The sequence below is a fragment of the Wyeomyia smithii genome, chromosome 3 (genome assembly GCF_029784165.1).
Source record: "Wyeomyia smithii strain HCP4-BCI-WySm-NY-G18 chromosome 3, ASM2978416v1, whole genome shotgun sequence".
Taxonomy (NCBI): Eukaryota; Metazoa; Arthropoda; class Insecta; order Diptera; family Culicidae; genus Wyeomyia; species Wyeomyia smithii.
This window is the reverse complement of record NC_073696.1, coordinates 192,202,515-192,222,559: the sequence shown is the minus strand read 5'-3', so window position 1 is coordinate 192,222,559 and position 20,045 is coordinate 192,202,515. Positions and strand designations below refer to the sequence as shown.

Here is a 20,045-nt window from a genome sequence, read left to right as displayed (position 1 = left end):
TGAATCTTTTGATGTGTTTTCTTACATGTTAAACAACAATTTGGCCAGATCGGTACAGCATAAAGCATTGCTGGTCTAAAAACTTGTTTGTTATGAAAAAGTTTATTCTTCAAAACTTCAAAACTTTAAACAGAGTTAAGAATTCCTTTTGATGAGAGGATATAAACATCTCGTATATTTAATGCACTTTGCTTGTAGACTCTAAATGTGCTCTTTAAAAACAAGATTTTTTATCGTAGATAAGTCCCAAACACCAACCTTTTCAGACCAATTTGAAATAACCCTATTCATCTGGATAGCGTGATGATTGTTTGCCTTGAGGAAAGAGAGATTTTCCACATTTGCAACTAGGAAAAAAATAACTAAGCTTTTCTGCAATCGACTGCATATGACGCGAAAACTTTATTTGTGTCATCGCAGAATATTGACTGTGTGCATCCTGCACAGTACCAAAAAATAAAATTTACAACTAATACAAATGAAAGCACGTAACGGTTTCTAGCACATAAAGTCAAAAACTTACATAATTTCACACCGTTAATAATGCACAATACAGAATCGTTTTAAACTATGTAAATTTGTACGTTAAGTGATATAAACTTAAAGCTTTGAATATAAATATGCATGCAAACTAACAATATATTCATTTACATTGATGTGAATATAATGCCACACGGAATATTACATGGTTTCTAATGCTCCATTTATGTGCATTTAAAGAAATGTAAATTTTTTTTACTGTGTGGAGGTAAATCAGGTAGATCTGGAGTGAATATATTATACAGGACTGGACTCAAGACTGAACCTGCTCTGACAGGAAATCTATCAGATTCTGAATTCTGGTAGACAACCTGCAGAGTTCGATCAGTTAGATAATTTTTCAAAATTTTGATTAGAAAAATTGCAAAATTAAAAGTTAGCAATTTCGCAATCAAACCTTCGTTTCAAACACTGTCGTATGCTTTTTCTATTTTTCGAAGAGTAGCTCCTGTGAAATAACCTTCAGATTCATTAGCTCGTATCATAACAGCAACTCTGAGCAATTGATGAGTAGTGGAATGCCCATGGCGAAATCTGAACTATTATTCTGCAAAAATTGAATTTTCATTGATGTGTGACATCATCCTATTAACAGTAATTTGTTATTTTGAAGCAACTATTGAAAATTTTTACTATAAATTCTATTGTGCTCTCTGGGAGATGTTTGATTAACAACAGCTGCTTCCATATTTTTGAACTTTTAATAATGGATTCAATCTTATGCAGTCTTTGAGCCATTTGTTCATTAGATGAAAGAAAACGATCACTCTCTTTCATAACTGGAATTGGCTTTGAAGGTTTTTTTAAAAACCTTCGACAGCTTCCAAAAAGATAAAATTTGGTTAGAGATCAGAGATCTTGAGATACAATTTTCCAAAGATTTCACCTACTAAAACATGTACGCCGTTTTCGAAAATAAGTCTTCAGTAAGAATGGTTGAAAAATAAGTCTTGAGTTAGAAGAGATTAAAATCAAAGGAATCAAAAATGTATATTTCAGATTTCGGTATTGTCAGCATTATTTCGCTTTCACAATGCACACGAACAATGAGTTTGAATGTTGAAAAAAGGATATTAGGAGCAAATTTTTTGCGAAACATGTGGTGTGGTGAACTATTATTTCCACCTTTCAGTGATCAAATAGGCATGCATTATTACTATCGTTTATTTAAATTTCATCGAACAGTGTTTAAATGGAGGATTTTGTAATGGATGGCTATATGCTGTAACTGAAGTTTTATTAGTTCTTGATAAGAACTCGACTGAATAACATCTGGCATGTAAGAGAAACTTTGAATGAATGCGTTGAAAAAATTGAACAAATTTACCGAATATTTGTTAGTATGTAGGAAAATAACAGTAACAGTTCAAGTTTCGCAATTGGTACTATTGGACAGTTATTTCATTGATATCGATAGTGAAGGGCACTGTTCCGGAATTTTTTTTATTTGTAATAATATTTACTTGTGATCAGTGAATTAGCGATATCACCTTTTTGATAAGGTAAAATAACAAAACGATGATTGTGAGGCACCGAAAATAATTTATAGGTACTATATGTACAAGCAGACGGGGATGCCAATTTTCCAAAAGATTCGGAATAAACATGTTATCAATTAGAGTTCTCTAATTTGTGCTGTTAATCCAATATACGGTATAAAAACAGTCTGTTTTGAAATTAAACCATATAGGTATGTAGGTATACGATTGTTTCTTGTGTCGTGTTTTCCTAATTCGGCCAGCTTAATTTCTGCTGCTACCGGGTCATGGCAAATCAAATGCTCGATATTTTTCATTCCCCTACCGGTCTGAGTAGGTATTTTAGTTCTTTAGGTCGCTGCTGCAAACCCCACCCGTCTTCGACGACCAAAGATAATCGGTGAGGTTGGTGGTAATGTTTTGCTTTTCAACGTGGCGATATAGTCTCCGGGGATGAGACAGCTTCAGCTATTCCTACCACGTCCGCTGCCATGCCGCCAGAAATGAAACAAAACTTGGGAAAGGTATCACGGACTGAGCTGCTAAGTGCAGCTGTCATACACAGAGGAGTATGGGGAAACGTTTCTAGATGAGAAACATATAAATGAACTTGTAGCATCAAATTTTTGTTTATTGATGAAATTATTGTTTTGGTTATCTGGCTTTTAAACTGTTAGTATTATATCTTTTTTCCATAAGCTCTACTTAAAAATGAGTTCATAGAAACATATGTGCTTGTGCATACATAGTTGCAGCCAGCTTAAAAATGGTCTGTTAAAACGATGTCGTATGTTGTTGGTCTATTTCTTTGCCCCAGTGTACCGATGAAGCACATCTGTGCTCTCCTGGCTTATTCCCACTCTTCAAGGAGAGCAGCTAGGGAAACTCAGGACGCGATGATCCTACACTAGCAACCCTATTCGCCGAGCGCCTAGTGCTATTGCATGCCGCTACCATTGAAGCGGAAACTCGCTCTTGTCATGCACAATTCCAATCAAACATTTGTCCATTCAGGGCGTGCATGCATTAAAAGCGGCACACACATTCATCAAGTACACCTTTTCAATTCAACACAAATGGATCAGGAGCCGAGCAGAGCCGTGCCGAGCCTAGTGGCGGAGGCTAGTGTGGTACTATAAATTATAGATAGCATGTTTTATTTTACCAACGAATGGGTACGAAAGTAAGTCCCTGATGTCAAAAGATTCTGTGCTGTTGAATCTAAACCGAATGACCAAAATTTTTAATTCATTAGTACAGTAGTTTTGCATTTCATTGTGAATAACAAAGTTTGTTTTTTACCGCTTCGTAATTGAGTTGAAGGAAAAATATACTTTGGATAACAATAACATTTTTGTGTTGTGAACTTAAATTTTATATATATTCAAAGAAGTTAAAAATAAATCAATAAAAGTGCATTATATCCGAGCGAATGGATTTGGGTACTTAAGATAAACTGGCTGTAGTAGAGAAACTAAGTTGACACTAGTACCGTAAATAATATTGAACTAATTATTACGAAATCTGCAGTTCTGTATCCCATTTTGACAATTTTTGCTGAAATGAAGTAATGGGTAAGTATCGCGTGCCATTTTGATTCTTTTGATACAAATCCAATTAAAAATTTCAATTACCTACATACAATTTATGCACGCGCACTCATTGTTGTTGGAATAAAATGAGTTCCAATAAATGCGGTATTTCAGTAGAAACTGCTTTCCACATTAAGACTCGAGTTTTTCCTCTACCTCAGTTGCTGATGACGGTCGAAATCGCTCAATCCCCAACAGTCCAGACTTTCAATTGGCCCGAGGCGCCAGAATCGATTTTCAATTTGAATATGTTTCCGCTGCACTGTGGACTGCATCTGACCACTCGCACCAAATGAGTGTCGGTGACAAGATCAGCAACGAATTGACGGTCATTGCAAAGACGACCACCGTAAAATCAAATGGTGTTTAATTGGATAAAACTAGCGAGTCGTGTTCTATCGCTATTCGATTCACTGTAGGGGCTGTGGGAACTGTTGTGCAATCAGCTCAGTACAGACCAGGGTAGGATAGGTCGAGGATCGCTTATCTGCGCATAGGTCGCCATACCGGTTATGTCAAATGAAACGAAATGTATTTGTGGAAATAGGTACACCATTACACGTGAATCGGCCATGAGTGAGATTATTGTTTCGAGTGATGAAATCCTTTACGAAGCATCAAACTGCCAACTGGTAGAAAGAAGCGACAGCATGTGTATGTACACATCGTTAAGGGTTATTGGAGTAAAAGGCATTACATTGCGTCGTCTCAGGTCACTATGTCTTGACAATCCTAAGATGTATAACTAGTGAAATAAGTTTTTGAAAACCGATCGTGTGGATACCACATCAATATTGTGCGAAATTAGCGAAACCTAATATTAAGTATGAAACCTGAAAAGATGGTTTTGTTTAGCTCCAAATCATTTACCGATACAGTAATGATAGATACGCAGGTACAAGTAAAATAACATCATCGTTATAGAATTAAAAATATATAGCAGCATGAGCATAGTTTTGCATGCAGTTTCTACCAAGTGAACCGCTCTATTTACCCATCACCTTAATTTGGCACTTACCATTCCAAACCACACTTCTCGAACTTCTCGTTTCTAGCTCACTATCAGCAGGAGGAATGCTTTTGGTTGGAAAAGCATCAACGCCCTTCCTTAGTCTGAAATGGTATGTGAACTGTAAATGCTGTATCTATTCTGATTCCTGACGAGGCATCGAGGCGTACTTTGGACAGACGGTACGGTACGTCTGTTTAGCATATTACATTCTGCGGTTGCGACGTTTTGGTATGAGGGAAACAGGCTTGGGCGGTATTCAGTAATGCTCAGATCTCGCGACATACTTTATCATACTATTTTGAAGGTAAATTAGTTGTTACAAGTAAAAGTTGGATGGTGCGGAACCACATCAATGTTGTGCGAAATTTGAGCAACTTTTGATTAATTTTCGAATAACAAAGGTATCATAGCCATAATACAATTGTTTCAAGCGTGTAATCAATTCATCAATAAAAAAGCAAATATATATCCATAAACTACAAAAATAGACTTGTGTATTGCTTGTTTTGATTGTAGAAAAAGCAATCCGAAGCTCTTCAAGGTGGCTATCATTCTTGAAATTTCAATAAAAAATAAGCAATAGTATTTACATTTCATGCATTGAAACATTGAAAATACTTCTCAGACATGTCTACCCACGTCTTTTCACATGCATAGCTACCACGGGTGTAGTTTTTGAAACAAAGTTTATGGTAATTCAATTTAAGAATTAAAATACTCGTGAATAAAAACGAAGAAACGCAATTCGACTCAGTCGTTACTTCTGCCAGTTAGAGGGGGAGGCATTGTCTCCCTGTAAAATTGTCATCCGAGGAGTTTTCGTGTTGGCGAGAACCACGTCGTAAGTTACGACTCGTGACAGTGAAGTGAACAATACTGTGAAAGAGAAGGACCTGCTACGCTTCGTTCATTCTTCCGTTGCACTGACTCTTGCATCACAATTTAATTCATGAATTGCAACTTTTTAGGCGGATGCCGATTTATCCACTTTGGGAAATATCTTCTTATTGATTGAGCGCAACAATTTTATATTTGCTCTGATCCGTTCAGTTTGATGCAAGTTGCAATGGTGGCCGAAGGAGAATGGTAATATCAGTGTAATAATATGATACAGATTCGAACTGAAACACTTTTTCAGCATGAATGCAGACAGTATTTGAATCCTGGAGTCAGCTTAAATCAACCACTCTGTAGCATCCGCCTGTGCTTATCCTACTGCAATGAGACTTTCTTCATTTTTTTGTTAATTAGCTGTCAATTGAAGCTAAATATTAAGCAAATTTTATAGCCGCTCGGTGGATAGAGATATCATACAACTGTGTGAAACTCATAGGTAAATTACAGATATTAAAATTTTCATTGAGGGTTCCTACAAGCCATTGTCTATTGTTATAGTTCCACAAGTGTAAATGGATGAGCACCATTTGGAGGCTTGTGTCAACTTAATCCTGCCCGCCTTTTAGTTTCCCGCGTTGCGGGATGACACTAACTTTTGCGGCAAGTTTTTGAATTGTCTGTTTGAACTTCTGGTGTTCTTATTCTGTCTTTTTCATATTACCGTTTTGGTTCGAGCTTCGATCATCTTGAAATAATAAATTTAATATCACTGTCAATACAGTCAAAATATGTATTTTCTGTACAGTTCATTGAAAGGTATGTTTTATTGAATTAATAAAACTAAGGTGTATTTGCCAGTTTCTTTTAGATATATTAACCCAATGCTCGCGGGTGATTGGGGATCGCTGACATTGACAATTATGCTTGAAATTCTAAACGATAAAATCATTCAACCAGAGAATTAACCTGTTCTAAATTTTCAGCAAATCTATCAAGTCTAACCCGAGCTCTTGCAGTTTTAGCTATTTTGACGGCATTTTGGGAAACAAATTGGTTTATATATGTGAAGTAAAATCCCACCCTAAAATTGAATATGCAACCTTGTATACATGAAATTTAAGCTCGTGAGTTGCTCTAAAATACACAATAGTTAGATTTTTTTTTCTAGCATTGTTGTGAAGAGTAGGAAGACCCAGGAAATTGGCAATTTATAAAAAAAATGCATTTTTTCGTCATGTCACCTCTTTGTCATATATTGTGACTGTGCATTTTAAAGTACTCTTAAGCGGGTATTAGACGAAGCAAACATTTGCTATTTTTGGTACGAATTTTATTTTTTATTTATACAAAATAAAATCCGTACCAAAAATAGCAAATATTTGCTTCGTCTAATACCTGCTTTAGTGTTGAATAATAACACAAATTTTTAGAAAAATCCATCAAAGCTAGCGGTAGTTACTTTCTTTACTTTTTTCGGCTAACGGACCGTTTACCGGTCTAGGACCGAACGAATTAGAGATGTCCAGCTTCTTCTGTCTTGGGCAGCCGTTCTCCAGTCTCCTCATACATCAGCAGATAGTGCATCTTCTTCCACCGCGTGCGAACCTATCACGGAGTCGACGGCCTTTTCCTGGTTCTCTACGGAAGATAGTTTTGGCGGCTCTCTCGTCAGACATTCTGGCTACATGTACAGCCCACTGAAGCCTGCCTCGCGTTATTACCTTCATTGCATGTTTGTATACCTGGTACAACTCGTGATTCATGCGTCTGCGCCACACCCCATCTTCCAGTTTACCGCCAAGTATCCCAAAACTTTACGCTCAAAAACTCCGAGCACTCGTCGATCAGCTTCCTTCAGCGTCCATGCTTCATGTCCGTAGGGTGTCACCGGGAGTTTTGTGCGAGTTTGCAAACTACAGCAAAATCATTTGGGCCACAAGGCCTGTTGATGTAATTTTTACAAATTAACAAATAAACAAATACGGGACGTTAGATGGTTACGTAGTTCGTAAAAGGCCCTGTTCGCAGCTGCAACTCGTCGTTTCACTTCACGACTCATATCGTCACACATGTCACAAGTGTACCAAGATTAACGAACTCGTCAACCACGTCAAATCGTTCCCCATCTTTCTCCACCTCAGCACCAATACCACGGGATGTGATGATCATATTGTTTCTTTGCACGTTTGCTCTTCGTACTGCCTCTTCGAGGGCGATATTGAATAGTAAGTTAGAGAGCGCATCCCCCTGCTTCAGTCCATCCAACGTTACAAACGCGGCTGATGTCTCGCCAGCTATCCGCACGCCTGATTTCGTTCCCTCCAGCGTCATACGACTCCGCTTAATTAGTTTCGTCGGGAAACTGTGTTCCAGCATGCTCTGCCAAAGCTCGTTTCTTTTCACTGAGTCGTATACCGCCTTGAAATCCACAAACAAAAGATGCTCCTGCAGGTTATACTCCTGGAACTTATCGAGGATCTGTCGCAGGGTGCCGTGGAGCCAGCCTGGTATTCGCCAACGACGGATTCCGTTAACGGTCTCAATTTGAAGAACGGATACGGGAGAGCACTTTATATGCGGAGTTGGGCAACGCAATGCCTCGATAGTTGTAACAATCCAATCGATGACCCTTATTATAGATAGGGTATACGAGCTTTTAGAACTTCGGCCGGAATACCGCCCTTTCCAGCGGCCTTGCCGTTTTTTAGCTCACTAATCGCCTTTTTCACCACCTCCTGTGTTGGTGGCTCCACAGCTTGTTCGTTACTCATAATCGTCATACTGTTCCTGCTCTGCTCATCCGGCTCCTCACCGTTCAATAGCACCTGGAAATGTTCCTTCTAGCAGGCGTTATTGCCCCACTTAACCTCAATGAAAATTACTACAAGGTATACAGCCCTAGGGTTGTATGAAGGAGTGACGTGGGACTAAACACTGTAATTAAAGGGACTTTTGAAGTAGAATACTTCTTTCAGGAAGTTCGGCTACATAGGGATGTGAAATGAAAATCTAAAACCGAAGAAAGTGAAAAATATGTCCAATTTCAAATGCTAATAAATCGGTTAGTATTCGATGGATTTTCTTCGTTCTTGCAGCAATAGATTGGAAAATCTTCTAAGATTCATCCCAAAATAAGATAATTGTAATTCTATTATTCACACTATTGTACTATTGGAAATAGTCAAGCCTTGTTAAAACGAAAAATTCGACCTCTGATTGGTAGTTATATGATTGCTTCCCAAGCACGGTCGACAGAATCATATACCTTGCAATTGAAAACATGCTATTTGGCCTATATAAGAGCCTCAGTTTCAGCCGAAGCCGCTCATAATAGTTCTAGACAGCGACAACAGCAGTCGTCCTTCCTTAGCAGCTGCACTAGCTCTGTGGTTGGTCACCACGTCTCAGGAGCAGCGCGGTTTTTCTCAGCGTGTGTCGCCAGACTGCCATTATTCCCCCTGTGTTGGGGCAGCATGAAGATTGCATTGAATTGAATTTACGACAACACAAGCAAGCGTTCTGTGTTGGATTCTAGCAATTTAAATCTGTCGCGCCCGTCTAATTCACTGAATGTGAAATAGCTTCCACAGTGCATGTTGTCCGTGTATCTTAATTCCCCCATTGTTAGGGCAGCTCAAAGGCTGCGATCAGCAACCGATTTTGAACCGCAAAATGCCTTTTTGAAGACAAATAAACAAGTAATTGAAGGTTAATAATTTTCTGGTATCAACACAAGCAGACATTCTGTGCGGGATGCAATCAAATTCTGTTGCAGTTGTATAATTTTAACTTTATTGAGGTAACCCCCCACTGTAAGGGCAGCGCAAAGGCTGTGATCAGCATAAGCGATTTTGAATAACAAACTGCCCTATTAGAACACCCTCACAAAAGCAGTTAGTTCGACTATGCAGAGCTAATGTGAAGTCGATTCAATCAATCAGCATGAACAAAATTTCGTCGTCTCACAGCTGCTAAGTTGCAACATGATGCAACACGCAGCAGCGAGCAAACGAAATCGCTTGATGTTACAAGCCGCAATACGGTTAGGGGTTAAATAAAGTATTCTACTTTAACCTTGCGGTCGTGGCTTTGCACACAACCCTCCTGTGATTTTTGTTACAAAGGTTACAGAATCCGCAGACAAAATTAATTCAGCCGTCGTCTAATTTTTTTAAAAATATATTAAACAACACTCGAAAGAATATCGTTTACACTTGACGATATTGCAGTGTTTTTTTGTGCAAACAACATTTATTTGTATTTGTATTTGTATTAGTTTAATATTACAGGGTGGGGAATCGTTATATGAAAAAAAAACACTTGATAGCAGAAAGCCAGAACCAAGTTTTTTTTGTTCTATTTGGAGCCCAAAACAATCCTAAATCTATCGGAAGTCGATTGGTTTTGTCTCCGCTTGGCGCATTGCATTTCAAATTTATATGAAGATTTGTATGGAAAAACCAACGTTTTTGCATTTTCCATTCTAAAGAGAACGAAGTGGCTCAAACCATAAGTTTCATGACATCAAATGGTAGGTTTTTTGATGCCTAACAACTTGTTGAGCTGTTCAAAATTAAGTACATATGTCGAAATTCATGTTGCAAATCATTTTTTCTGCCAACACTGCCAGTGTACCGGCGTTAGTCCGATTTCCATAAGAAGTAACCTCTGGAACGCGTTGTAGATTCTACCTACGTCTAGAACATTGACCTAAATTTGTTTGCTTGATCCAGCTGAGTGTATAAACTCGTTACGACAGGTTATTTCTGATAAGAATCCTACTGACGCCAGCACATTGGTAATGTTGGCAGAAAACAAGATTTTCTGCATTTAAATCGACATACTCAACTATGAACAACTATAGCTCTTCTCAGAGACATCCTACCTCTTCAGTGTCTTCTGCAAAGTTGTTAGGCATCTAAAATAATATACTTTAACATAATGTAGTGCATTATTAGACCGTCATTAAGCTCTATAGAAAGGTAAATGCCAAAAAGTAGGTTTTCCCATATAAATTTTCATACAAATTTGAAATGCAATGCGCCAAGCAGAGACAAAATCAATCGACTTCCGGTAAGTTTAGGGTTGTTTGGAGCCCTAAAAGAAACCAAAATAACATGGTTCTGGAATATCGATTACTTTGCCCCAACCTAATGTACACGTAATAAAAATCACCTTCGGAGAATGTTTATGCTTGTCGACTACGGAGAAGTTGCTTGAACATATTAACCGACATGTTAAAGTCAAATGAGGCTGCAACACTGTTGAAGCTTGCTGACATAAAGCGAATGGGATCATATTGTCCCTAAGATGCATTACACTGGGGCAGAGAAAGAAAATTTCTTCGTCTTAATGATCGTTCCGGAGCATATAAATCTAATCGCTGTAAAATTCTTGGGATTGCTACGGAGTTCGTTTCAAGAACAGAACGGACCAGGGAGATGTACAGTGGTCGAAGGCACAGTGGATCGCGGAATTCCGATGCTATCTCATAGGTAAATCCACGTTGTCGAATCACCTTTGCAATTATCTCGTTGTAGTGCGCCCTACAATGATAGCGATGCGTCTAAAGTAACACCCAAGTCTCGAACCTGGGTAACTTTCGTTAAGGTGAAACCTCATTGAATCCAAAATGGCCGACTTCGAGTCACCACTTCGAATTTTCAAAAGCACAAGACTCGGAAATACTCATTGCGTTCCCTATGAAAATTCTATTTTATGTTTGCTCCCCACAGCAAACATAAAATAGAATTTTCACAGGGAACGCATTAACTATTTCCGAGTCTTGTGCTTTCGAAAATTCGAAGTGGTGACTCGAAGTCGGCCATTTTTGGATTCAATGAGGTTTCACCTTAATGTTTGGTCAAACATGGTGTAGCTCAACGTTATAGGATCATTTTTTCTATGGAAAGAGATTACGCAACATTTCTGGATACTAATTGTTAGTAGGTTGTTGGTACACCACTTATAAAAAAATGTTGATAAGCCGCTGGAGTTCGTGACAGTCTACGATACTTCGTATAATCCGTATTAATTTGACAACGTCCGCAAAAAACATACGGCTTGGCTCTGGCAGTAATAAGGATGCGTCATTTATGAACAGTGCAAAGAGCAGTGGTCCTAAATTACTGCCCTGCGGAACGCCCGGTAGATTCGAAAAGTGTGTAGAATGTTGTGATCCAATTTTAACGTACAGCGTTCGATTTACCAAATAGGACCTTTGCCATTATACGAGAGCAAAAGAAACTTCTAATTTCTCCAATTTGGCGAGCACAAGCGTGTCGTTGTTGTTGAAAAAGAACCAAGAATTTCTCGTAATGCGTCTAAATCAAAATTAACTCTATTTCCTCAAAAACCAAATTCAATAAAACGTTATCATAATGAATGGTTTTGTCTAAGGGTAAAAGCACCGGTTTTGGCCATAGTATGTTATTGATGAGAGGTTTTTTGGTCTGCTTCCTTCGAAAAATATGTAATTGAATCAGTTCAACGCGCAAATCGGATGAACTCGCCTATATTTTTCACTAACATTGAGTTTAAATAGCAAAATTATGTTATTTTGTTTATATATTTTCCAACCAAAAAACTTCTCTAGGCTCTTATTTTGGCCATATCATTTCTTAATTGACCACTCGGGGCTCCTATTTTGGCCAATTCGCGAAAAAGTTGAATTCACACGAATTTATTTTATAATTTGACTTCACCATGTAGATATATTTTATCAGCAGAAAATCCTCGTTATTTAACTAACTAAAAGGCCAGTATATCTATTAATCAAACTAAATAATAATATTATATTCACACATAGCTAGCAGTGCAAAGTACTTCGAGCTAGAATATTATTTGAATTGAGTAGGATATTTAATAACACTGACATCACATCATTGATCTATGTTAATTTTTCTTCTGTCATTTATCTTTACTAATAAGCTTCCGCTCTTTGCGTTTTTCACATAGAAATTATTTGTATTATTTACCAACTATAGTTAAAAGTCCGAAGCGTTAGTTTTGGTAGATACAACCGAAGTTACAATTTTGTAAATAATCTGAACCAATAGAGAACGGATATATTATATCAAATAGCGGTGCTGTAGTAAAATAATTTTTGTGTTTTCACGAATCTCATGCGATATCTTATGACAGCCCGAAAAACTTCGTACTTTTCATGTTTTGCATCAATGTTAATACGTTACCATGGATTTGTTTACATATGGCCAATATGATATGGATTATGAATTGCTATGATATGTGGCCAAGAATGGATCATTGATCGTTTTTGGAAGCTTTTTTTTTTCTTCATCTATAGTTTATTTGACACGACACAAAAAAAATTCAATGTTTAACGGCGCCAATTATATGTGGTAGCTTACTTTCTAAAGTATCTTAATAACTAAAAGCAAATTTTTTATCCTCGCTGCCGACCACGAGCTGAAACTAAATCTAACTTAAAGCTAGAATATTCTGCATTCAAAGCACAGGTTTGCTGTTCGATGGTTTTCATTGCCATAGGTAAGCAGCATATTAAATTTGTTCCGCTGCTGGGCCAAGATATTACGGACTGGCATATTGGGTTGTTTCCATCGGGCCTTGAGAGTATCGTGCGGGTCTGATTGCTGTTTCCGGATCCGGAGTCTTAACGTGTTCTTGTCGTTTGGTTGGATGTAGGCGGAAGGGGATAGGACTAAACTGGGGCGTGGATGGATTTCAGGAAAACGTATATAAGGGACATGTAGGATGGGTCACGGCTCGCCAAGACATCACGAACAGGAACAGCCGGCTGCCTACCTTCGGCCTGCAGGGAAGCTATAAATCTAGACCTGGCGTCACGGTGTACAGGGCATGACCAAACAACGTGCTCTATGTCGTGATAACCTTCACCACAGGCACAGATACCACTCTCCCCGAGCCCAACACGACGGAGATGCGCGTCAAATCTATAGTGATTGGACATAAGCCGGGACATCACGCAAATGAAATCCCGACCTACATCCAACCCCTTGAACCACGGGTTCGTCGATACCTTGGGGATTATGGAATGTAACCACCTTCCCAGTTCCCCCTTGGTCCAAGAATTTTGCCAACTGATTATCGTATTCTGACGTACAAATGCGAAAAATTCATTAAAGGCAATTGGTCTTTCATAAATATCACCGTTTGTTGCGCCCACCTTAGCCAAAGAGTCCGCTTTCTCATTACCCGGTATCGAGCAGTGAGAAGGGACCCACGCTAAGGTAATCTGATACGATTTTTCGGATAAAGCACTCAGATGTTTCCGTATTTTCCCCAGGAAATACGGAGAGTGCTTAACATCTTTCATCGATCGGAGAGCCTCAATGGAACTGAGACTGTCCGTAAAGATGAAATAATGGTCCGTGGGCATTTTTTCGATAATCCCTAGGGTGTACTGAATTGCAGCCAATTCTGCGACGGGTTCGCCACAGAAGGCAGAATCACGAAAGGCAGAAGCACGAAAGGCAGAACTCTATGACCGTACACACAAGGCAGAATATTTCAAAAGGCAGAATTTCGAAGGGCACGAAAGGCAGAATCCCAGGTAGCAAAATCTGACTCACGATAGCCAAGTGCGTGATGACAATTTGGTGCGAATCCTGGTCACGGTATCAAAGCTGCTACTCTACCTTTATTATTTAATATTATTTGGTAACCAGACATTATAACTGGTTACAAGCAATGACCAGTTTTGATGTGAGGTGCAAATCAAGCCTAATTATTAGATCCGAAACGCACAAACTGGTTTGGCTCAGGTCTTAAAAAGTATCACGGCATCGCGGAGAGAAACTTTTCGATGGTAGGTATAACTTACACTAGTCTCAACGGCTTTATAATTAACATAAAACAATTCATGCGGCGAAGACGCATAATCGAGGGCAAGGAACCGAGGCGGCACAAAGCCGCCGTGGTTTCCACGGTCCGAGCCGGCCACCGACCCGCCGTCGGAAGCGGCGGCCTCTCGCATACAAACAACTGATCTACTGGTTTCCTAGGATTATTCAAACAGGTTTTCTTTCCCTTAGTTAAGTCCGAACGAGCGGTAGCGAGTAAGGACAGCATACACTTGGACAATAGAGTCGGCCAAAGGCCGCGAGTGTGTGTTGTTAATAAGAAAATAGACCATTTTTTGATTCTGCCATTCGTGCTTCTTTTGATTCTGCCATTCGTTATTCTGCCTTATGAAATATTCTGCCTTTCGTAATTCTGCTTTTCGTGATTCCGCCTTTCGTGATTCTGCCTTCTGATTTTCTGCCTTTCGTGAGAGACCCTCTGCGACGTAAACAGAAGCAGGATTATCGAGCTTATGGGAGACGGTTAAATTGTTTTTGAAGATACCGAAGCCAGTGGACCCATCAAGAAGTGATCCGTCAGTGTAGTACATATTGTCGCAGTTGATGTTTCGATATTTATTGGAAAAAATTTTAGGGATCTGCTGCACGCGTAAATGATCCGGGATTCCGCGAGTTTCTTCTATCATGGATGTATCGAAAAACACAGTAGAATCAGAAGCATTTGATAAGTCGACACGATTTGGAATATTTGAAGAAGGGTTAATATTTTGGGACATGTGATTGAAATACAATGTCATAAAACGGGTTTGAGAATTAAGTTCGATTAACCTTTCAAAATTTTCAATCACTGGACGGTTCAAGACCTCACATTTGATTAGAATACGAGAAGACAGGCTCCAGAAGCGGTTTTTTAATGGTAGTACTCCAGCTAAGATCTCCTAAATCATCGTATGGGTCGATTGCATGCAACCCAAGGCGATACGCAAACAACGATATTGTATTCGCTCCAGTTTGATCAAATGTGTGTTTGCTGCGGAGCGGAAGCAGAAACACCCGTACTCAATAACAGACAGTATCGTTGTTTGGTATAGCCTTATAAGGTCTCCTGTGTGGGCTCCCCACCATTGTCCGGTTATTGTACGAAGAAAATTCACTCTTTGTTGACGTGACTCACGTGACAACCCCAGGTGCCTTTAGAGTCGAACCAGACACCAAGATATTTGTGTACCAAAACCTGAGAAATCGTTTTACCCATTAATTGTGTTTGAAGCTGAGCAGGTTCATGCTTCCTAGAAAAAACTACTATCTCAGTCTTCTCCGGAGAGAATTCGATACCTAGCTGTAAAGCCCAAGCAGACAAAGAGTCCTAGGTATCTTGCAATGGTCCTTGCAAATCGGCAGCTTTGGCTACTGTAACAGAGATTACACTGTCGTCTGCAAGTTGTCTTATCGTGCATGAATTTGCCAGACATTCGTCGATGTCATTTACATAAAAGTTGTAAAGAAGGGGGCTTAAACATGAGCCCTGGGGAAGACCCATGTAGCTAATGCGAAAAGTTGCCAAATCGCCGTGCGTAAAATGCATGTGCTTTTCGGACAACAAATTGTGCAAAAATTGTTCAAAATTTGAGAAAATCCTTGTCGGTGAAGTTTACCCGAAAGAATGTCAATAGAAACGGAATCAAAAGCCCCCTTAATGTCCAAGAACGCAGACGCCATTTGTTCTTTGCGAGCATACGCCAGCTGCATATCTGTTGAAAGCAACGCAAGACAATCATTCGTCCCTTTGGCACGGCGGAAGCCAAATTGAGTATCTGATAGTAGACCATTTGATTCGACCCAATGGTCTAAACGACGGAGTATCATTTTTTCCATCAATTTCCGGATACAGGATAGCATTGCAATCGGCCTATAAGAGCTGTGATCAGAAGCTGGTTTCCCTGGTTTTTGGATGGCGATCACCTTCACTTGCCTCCAATCCTGCGGTACAATGTTTTGCTCCAGGAACTTATTGAACAAGTTCAACAAGCGCCTCTTGGCATTGCCGGGTAGATTCTTCAACAAGTTGAATTTGATTCTATCTAACCCAGGCGCGTTATTGTTACAGGACAGGAGGGCAACTGAAAATTCTGCCATCGTAAAAGGTGATTCTATCGCGTCGTGGCCTGGAGACGCATCGCGAACAATGTTTTGCTCAGGAACAGAGTCCGGACATACTTTCCTGGCAAAATCAAATATCCACCGACTTGAAGACTCCTCGCTTTCGATGACCGTTACGCGATTCCGCATTCTTCGGGCTGTGTTCCAAAGAGTGCTCATCGATGTCTCCCTCGACGTCTCGTTCACGAACCGACGCCAATATCCGCGTTTCTTTGCTTTAGCCAAACTTTTAAGCTTGGTATCAAGCTCCGAATACCGTAAATAGTCGCCAGGTATACCTCCCTTCTGGAAGGCCTCGAATCGGTTATGACACCGTCGATCTCAACGTCTCGTGCGGGTATGTAAACGCGATACTCGCGTGTGAAGAGCTCAGAGCAAGCGATAGCATTGGCCTGTGCCAGATCACTGACCACGACACGGAGCTTGTTAGGTCGGGCCTTGGAAATTTCGGTCACGGCCTTGTACCCTTTCGTCAGGTCTTTAGAAATTTGCAGTATGTTTAATCGCTTTGAATTCACTCCTGCCTTTGGACGAAAATAAACAGTATAGCTGCCCTGTTGAGATCCGTCCGGGTAAAGCCTGGGGCGAGGGGGGACTGGAGAATGAACAGGGGAGGGTGTAACAGAAGGGTCAGGGTCAGGGGGGTTCGGGGATGGTGGCACGGGAGGCGAGGGATCTATATCCATCGCGCTAAATGTAGCGCACTAGCGCACTAGCGCCGACAAGAACACGTACCTATTTACTTCTTCCTTCCAGCAGTGGTTGTCCGATCGTTCGAAGCTGCACCCAAAGCAGCCATTGGCCGAGCTGCAGGCCACCACGGGTCGACGCCTGGCGACCGTCGAGGCCATGCACGCGTGCGTGACCACCGATAGGTGTGTGATAGCATCAATTAGTCCTGGACCGGCAGCGGGAGCTTGCCTAGGGAGTGGTGGGGTTTCGGGCATTGGGCAGTCGATTCCCCGTAAAAGCCACGGCCACCCGTAAACAGCTTCGACGGAGCGAGTAGTGCCGCTCCCATCATCCAAATGCACTAACCTGCCTATTGGGGCTGATACCAGTAAGGTCCCAATTATGGTGTACTGGTCGCTGTGTGTTTTTTAGGTTTTTGAGAGGGAATACGATTTTATACCACGACGTAGGGCTGGCACCTGCACCGAGCTCCCTTAGTAAAGTCGCGTGACAACGGCTTGAAACGGCGAGGTGGCATACGGCTGCAGGGGTCTCCGTCCCGTAAAACCTGGCAGGCCTTCCAGTACGTTCCGCGGTCATTGCCTGATGGGAATCAGGCAGGAGTGGGATCAGATGCCCTTTCCTGACTTACGCCGGTCGGGAGGCGTCATAGTTGCTCATGAGGGGCTATGGCGACCTTCACTAGCCATGACCTCACTGCTCCGGCATAGGCCACCATGGGACCATATAGGCGACCACTCCACCATGACCAAGGATAGCGGCTGGAAGGGGGACCCTTTTAACCAAAATGTTTACTATTAAAATCGACGAAGAGGCGAAGGTAGTGGATGGGGCGGACGGGTTAGTAAACCCGTTTGCCAGGCGGGGCATCGCCCGGTCTCCACCGAGACTGGCCGATGCCGGTAAAGGCGGCGCACAGGTTGGTACACCTTTTGCGACACCGACAGGGGAGTTCCGAGTTGGGGCAAAGGCGGGCACGCCTAAGCCAGCACCAACCGGAACGGCGAAGACTGGTGGCAAGGTGGAAACACCTAAAACCGCCAAGGAGCGGGAACAGATATCTGGGGCTATGCTACTCTCTGCGGTAGAAAGTCACATGAATAAGTTCCCAAGCGTGGAGGCGGTGTCCGTACAACTTGATGAAATACTCAAGTTCACGGACGAACGTAGCAACATTTCAAAAGACCTGAAACAATGTCTTCTGTTGTTACGTATGAACGTATGCAGCGCGAAGTCCGAGCTTTCGCAAGCCCTTAAACGGGCTAATGATGCCGAAAGCAAGGCACTTGCGCTAGAGGCGAGGCTCAACCAGCCTGAAAAAGGGAGTGCTGCAGCTGTGTCTAAATACACACAAACAGCTGCAGCATCGCTTGCCGAAGTCTGTTCAACCGAACCGACTGGCAAACGTGCGAGGGGCTCTCCGGGGGAAACGGCCCCCAGGACGCAACGGAGGCGGTTGTTCGGTGACAGCCATGAAGCTGGCTCGTCGGTCCAGCCGAGCAAAGAACCAGCAAACGGCGAACCGGCAAACGGCGTAGCCACGGATTGGACTACCGTGGTGAATAAGAAGCGGCAGAAGCGGGAACGACGCGCGAAGCGCGGCGACCGCAATAAGAAGCCGCAAGGGGCGAGTAGGCGGAGCAAGGGTGACGCCCTCATTTTCAAGACCGATGCGTCTAAGTACGCCGAAGTCTTGAAGGCCATGAGAGGCGATCCCAAGCTCAAAGACCTCGGCACGGACGTCAGGACAATTCGTCGGTCACGCACCGGCGAGATGATCCTCGAACTCCGCAAAGAGGCGAAGGGCAAGGGCTGTGCCTATAAAAAGACGGCCCAGGAAGTGCTAGGCGAGGAGGTTAAAATCCGAGCCCTCACTCCTGAAGTGACTCTCCAGCTTAAAAACCTGGACGAGATCACCGAAGGGTGTGACATAGCACAAGCCTTCGAACGTGAGTGTGGAGTGGTAGTAACCGCAGAGGCAGTTCGTCTCCGCAGGGGCCCGGCCGGCACCCAGGTTGCCACCATAAAGCTTCCACTAACGGAGGGTAACAAGGCCCTGAAGAAGGCCACGTTGAAGGTGGGTTGGTCGGTCTGCCCTCTGGGCACCTTCCAACAGCCTGACGTTTGCTTCAGGTGCTTTGAGCGGGGGCATAAATCCTGGTCGTGCAAAGGGCCCGACAGGTCCAATTTATGCCGCCGCTGCGGTGGCGCAGGCCACAAGGCACGGGACTGCGGTGCACCTCCCAAGTGTCTGGTATGTACCGGTAAACGGGACGCCAAACACGCCATGGGAGGCCCCAAGTGTCCGGCTGCACGGCCGGCTACTAAGCCGCAGGCCTGAGGGTGATACAGTTAAACCTGAATCACTGCTATGCGGCGCAGCAGCTGCTACACCAAGCGGCTGCTGAGTCGTTGTCGGACGTGGCCATCGTCTCGGACCCATACCGTATCCCAACCGGAAACGGTAACTGGGTATCGGACAAGTCTGGGAAGACGGCCATTTGCACGACAGGCAGGTCCCCGGTTCAGGAGATTGTGTCGACCTCCAGAGAGGGGTACGTTATTGCCAAAGTGGATGGAGTATTCTACTGCAGTTGCTATGCTCCGCCAAGTTGGTCTACCGAAACGTTCGCGCAGATGGTCGATCAAGCAACCGTGGAACTGACGGGCCTACGGCCGTTGGTGGTTGCGGGTGACTTCAACGCTTGGGCTGTCGAGTGGGGGAGTCGCTGTACAAACCAGAGGGGCCAGGTCTTGTTGGAAGCTTTGGCAAAGCTCAACTTAGACTTGGCTAACGTTGGTACAAAGTGCACCTACAGCAGAAACGGTGCCGAATCGATTATCGATGTGACGTTCTGCAGCCCGGGACTGATCACGAACTGGAGGGTAGACGACAGCTACACGAATAGCGATCACCAATCGATCCGCT

General features: G+C 42.3%; 1 protein-coding gene across 2 annotated transcripts in view; it reads left to right on the top strand.

The window, feature by feature from the left end:
• The window catches only part of LOC129732327 (neuropeptide SIFamide receptor-like), a 321,404-nt gene that overhangs the window by 14,114 nt on the left and 287,245 nt on the right, over nt 1–20,045 (top strand). The window lies entirely within an intron of this gene.